General features: G+C 41.8%; 1 protein-coding gene across 5 annotated transcripts in view; it reads right to left on the bottom strand.

Moving 5' to 3' along the window:
* Window positions 1-4684, bottom strand: part of MIS18BP1 (MIS18 binding protein 1) — a 69196-nt gene extending 64512 nt beyond the window's left edge. For all 5 annotated transcript variants that reach the window (XR_001819441.2, XM_037731815.1, XM_017509832.2 and 2 more), the window contains exon 1: window positions 4356-4684. The gene's annotated coding sequence lies outside the window, so the exon portion shown is untranslated. The remainder of the gene's footprint in view (window positions 1-4355) is intronic.
* Window positions 4685-4966: the final 282 nt, after the last annotated feature.

The raw sequence follows: 4966 nt of genomic DNA on the forward strand, positions 1-4966 counted from the left end.
AGTAGAGACGGGGTTTCACCATGTTGACCAGGATGGTCTCGATCTCTTGACCTTGTGATCCACCCGCCTCGGCCTCCCAAAGTGCTGGGATTACAGGCTTGAGCCACCGCGCCCGGCCCAGTAGTCTAGATTTACAGCATCTCTTACTGCTGAATTTATAACTATTCCAATTAGTTAACATCACATAAACATAAAAAACCTATGACCGAAAGTTCTAACACAGACAGGCCAAAAGATATCAACTATCTTTATCTACAGCAACATCTGTAAGAAATAAGCAATTAATATAAAAAGTATTATCTAATCCAATAATTTATAATAGAGAAAAAAGGGAAAATATTCCTATATTATAACAGCCAACAAAGATGGTATCTTGGAAGTCTGGAGCTCCAAAAACCACTATAATTCTTCCACATAATATGAATCCTGCAAATACGTATTAATGCATGCATGTATATGTTTACTATGTGCTAGTTCCAGGATGTTATATTAGCCATTCACTTCATTTCTGTTTTGTTTTTGAAACAGTGTCTCTTTCACCCAGGCTGGAGTGCAGTGATGTGATGAGGGATCCTTGCAACCTCGAAATCCGGGGCTCAATCAAGTCTCTTACCTCAGTCTTTAGAGTAGCTGGGACCACAGGCGCACATCACCACACCTGGCTAATTTTTGTAGTAGTGTGTGCCACTGCACCTGAGCTACTATGTTTTTTGTTTTCGTTTTTTGAGAGGGAGTCTCACTCTGTCGCCCAGGCTAGAGTAAAGTGGCTCAATCTCGGCGTGGCGCAATCTCAGCTCACCGCAACCTCTGCCTCACGAGTTCAAACAATTCTCCTGTCTCAGCCTCCTGAGTAGCTGGGATCACAGGCGCACATCACCACACCCAGCTAATTTTTGTATTTTTAGTTAGAGATGGGATTTCACCACATTAGCTGGGGGGGGGGTCTCTAACTCCTGACCTCAGGTAGTCCACTTGCCTCGGACTCCCAAATTGCTGGGATTACAGCCTGTTGCCCAGGCTGGTCTCAAACTCCTGGCTCAAGTGATTCTCCTGACTTGGCCTCCCACAAGTGCTGGAAGTACAGGAGTGAACCACCATGTCTGGCTTAGCTGTTCATTTCAAAGAAAGATAATAAAGCTGTATAATCTCTCAAAATCACAAATGAATAAACTTGGCTGGGTGTGGTGGCCCACACCTGTAATCTCATCACTTTGGGAGGCCAAGACAGGAGGATCACTTGAGGTTAGGAGTTCAAGACCAGGCTGACCAACATGGCAAAACTCTATCTCTACTAAAAATACAAAAATTAGCCAGGTGTGGTGGCATATGCCTGTAGTCCCAGCTACTCAGGAAGCTGAGTCAGGAGAATCACTTGAACCTGGGAGGGGGAGGTTGCAGTGAGCTGAGATCACGCCACTGCACTCCAGCCTGGGCAACAAAGTGAGACTCCATCTTAAAAATAAATAAATAAATAAAAATAAACTGGAAAACTGCAAAGCAAAATGGCAAAGAATGTTCAGGTTTACACAATCTCAATTCCTCAGAGCCTAATGAAATGCTAATTAGAAAGTAAAAACTGCAAATAAACTAAGAGCACTGAAAACAGACCCAATCTGTAGTGGACATGCAGAACTGTTTCCATTTAAAGGCAGATAATTGTGGTCACATACAAAGGCTCCAAGAACCAGCACAGAGATTTCTGTTTCCTAACATCTTTGCCCCCAATTCAGGCAAGTAGTAGGATAAAGGTTGGGTAGCCAAGATTCTGAAAAGCCTTCAAATTCCACTTCCCCTCCCAAAGACGCAGAAAGTTGCTCTAAGAGACCTTTTTCCCACCATGTGATAAATAGCAACTCAACGTAAGTCAAAAAAAAAAAAAAAAAAAAAAAAAAAAAAAAAAAAAAAAAAAAAAAAAAAAAAAAGCAGCCAATATTTGCCAGGGGTTTGTTAAAGACAGAACGCAGAGACAAAAAATCGTCTACAATTTCCACTGACCACAGAGGCTTTGCAGAATAAATAAATTAAAAAAAACAATGGGTCTAGATAAACCAAGACAGATCTGAAGCTCCATTTCCTTCCTAGTTAAAAGAACAAAATAAATCAGCCTCTGATGAAACACAGACATTAGTGGAGACTAAATAACTTGCATCCCTAAAGTGGAGGAAGGAATAGTTTGTCCTGAAGCCAACCAAGCACATTTGTTGACCTAACAGATGAAGGTCACTCATTGTTAGTTTCCTCTCAGACTGGATAAAGTATGTTTCTCTCTTCATCATGTTTGGAAAATCTAATCCTTAAAACTTATTCTAAAAGCAGACAAATGCTGATGTACTAGGAAAAAAAAAATGTTTTCAACATAAAGACACAGGAATGGGAAAACCATGTATGAAAGGGCAGGCCATAGCATTTACAGTACAGTCATGCACTGCATAATGATGTCAGACCACACATACGGAGGTCCCATAAGATTACACCTTATTTTTACTGAACCTTTTCTATATTTTGATATGTTTAGATACACAAATACTTATCACCGTGTCACAACTGCCAACAATATTCAGTAAAGTAACATGCTGTACAGGTTTGACGCCTAAGAGCAATAAATTATAACATATAGCCTGGGTTTTTATAAGTACACTCTGTGATACTGGCACAACGACAAAAATCACCTGTGAATGTATTTCTCAGAACATATCCCAGGCAGTTATAAGTGACACATATAAACACAGAACTGAAGCTAAACAATTGTTATGTATATGATCCTGAATATAACTACTCCTTTTCCTCCCAAAAGATGGAACATTCTTGTAAGAATTTACTGTAGTGGTAACAACAGTAATAGCTATTACTATGGAAGGGGTCAAAAATCCCAGAGCACACTAACCAAAACTGGGAGATAGAATTCAGCGTAAAAACAGAATTTTAAGTTAAGAGGTAAATGATACACTTGAAATAAGTACTCAGCACCTATGACAAAGGACTAATTTACATAACATTCAAACAGACCTAATGAATCAATTTTACAAAAATGTTCAAAACAGAAAATGGTCACAGGACATGGAAGACAATTAATAGAAGAAATAGAAAAGGTCAATAAATAAGTCAAGTGACACCTGATTTTACTAATAAATGGAGATGCAAACAGTGAGACTTCTTTTACATATCATATTGGTAAAGATTAATTTCAAAATGCAAGTCTGTATACCACTGACACGGAAATTCCACTTCTAACTTGTTTTTTTCCTACAGAAACACCTACATAAGAATGCAAACATATATGCATCATAATAGCCGATAGTCACTGAATATTTACATGCCAGTCACTACAAAATCTAACAGCAACTCTAAAGAGTTAAGTACTGTTATTATTCCCAGTTTGAAAAGAGAGAAATTAAAGTATAGGTGGTTAAGTAACCTGGCCAAGGTTCACTTAACAGTAAGTGAGAAAGATGATCTGATTCTACTTCCAAAGTCTAAGTTCTTTACCAACAGGCAACATAGCGTACACAACCACTACACAGGGAAGTTCATGCTGCAGTACCTGCAGCATAAAATGAAATTAAACAACCCAGATGTCCACCAATAAAGGACAAAATAAATTCTGCCACATCCATACAATTTATGTATTCAACAAAAAAACATATATGTACTTACATGGAAAAATTCAAGAAATATTAAACTGAAAAAAAGTAGCAGAACATATAATTGCACTTCTGTAAAAATAAATAAATAAATAAATAAATAAATAAAACACATATAAGCATAGAGAAAAAAATCTGGAAACAAGTGAACTAAATTGTAAACAGTGTTATCTCTGAAGAGCAGGATGAAGTGGCCTATCATTTTCTTGAACTCCTGACCTTAAATGATCCACCTGCCTCGGCCTCCCAAAGTGCTGGGATTACAGGCGTGAGCCACCGCGCCCGACCATTTTGTAAATAAGTTTATTAACATCTAAAGCTGTTTGCAACAAGTATGCAACTTAATCAGAAAAAAATATAAGCTGAATGGATGAACTGCTTCTGTAGCCCTGGATCCTGAGGCGCCAAGGGGAAGAGCTGGGTACTAAGACACACAATTTTCCTACTTGGTATTCTTTTTTTTTTTTTAAAGCGACTTTAGAACAAAGACCTAGAACGCTCACCATGGAAATAAATGTGAGCAATCGTGTTCTACTCTACAGTAGACATACAACAAATAAACATCGAGTGCGCAGCTATAAAATCAGTACCAAAGCCAGAAATCTACAAAAATAAATAATAAAACGGCGTGGGCCGAGATGCTCAAAGTGCAGGCCGCCCACCACCGGCGGGACTCGCGGCGGGAGACGAGCGAAGGGCGCGGGGAGAACGTACCTTGGGTGAAGGGCCTGGCAGGGCGAGATTGTGGCAGTCCAGGCTTGGCTCTGCGCGGAAGGAGGGCCGGACGCCGCGGGGCTCGCGCCTCAGGCCCACGGTGGCCACTGCCCGCGGCGGCCGGGCCCCAAGCGACGCTTACCTTCTCTGCGAGGTTCTCTACCACCCACAACACTTCCGCAACTCAAATTTGAAGAGCCCGCCCTCCAGTCAGCCTGGGATTGGTAGGCTCGGAATTGCGCCACCGTGCGTCTCACTGGGACGCCAGCAAATTTCTGGCGGCCTCCGCACTCGTGGGCCGTAGTGTGTCTACAAAAAGTAGGCAACCATAAGCTGTCACAGACAGGGGGCGAGCTCCTCTAGTTGTCCTCAAAATTCGTTTCGTCTTCGCAGGGCACGCGCCCAACTTGAATGCCCCCATTCCTCCGGTGATGCTCTGTCGCTGCAAGGCTGACGTCGGAGACGCCGCAAGCCGCGAGCGCGCTACTGCGGTGAAGTTTGGCCTTTTCTAGCTGCCGTCCTCCCCTACCGGCTGTGCGCAGTAGCGGCTGCTATCCCTCCCTTCCATCCCCGGATATCTGCGTGCTCTGTGGGTTTGAGAGAACTTCTGT

Source organism: Cebus imitator, unplaced genomic scaffold (genome assembly GCF_001604975.1).
Source record: "Cebus imitator isolate Cc_AM_T3 unplaced genomic scaffold, Cebus_imitator-1.0 Scaffold423, whole genome shotgun sequence".
Classification (NCBI taxonomy): domain Eukaryota; kingdom Metazoa; phylum Chordata; class Mammalia; order Primates; family Cebidae; genus Cebus; species Cebus imitator.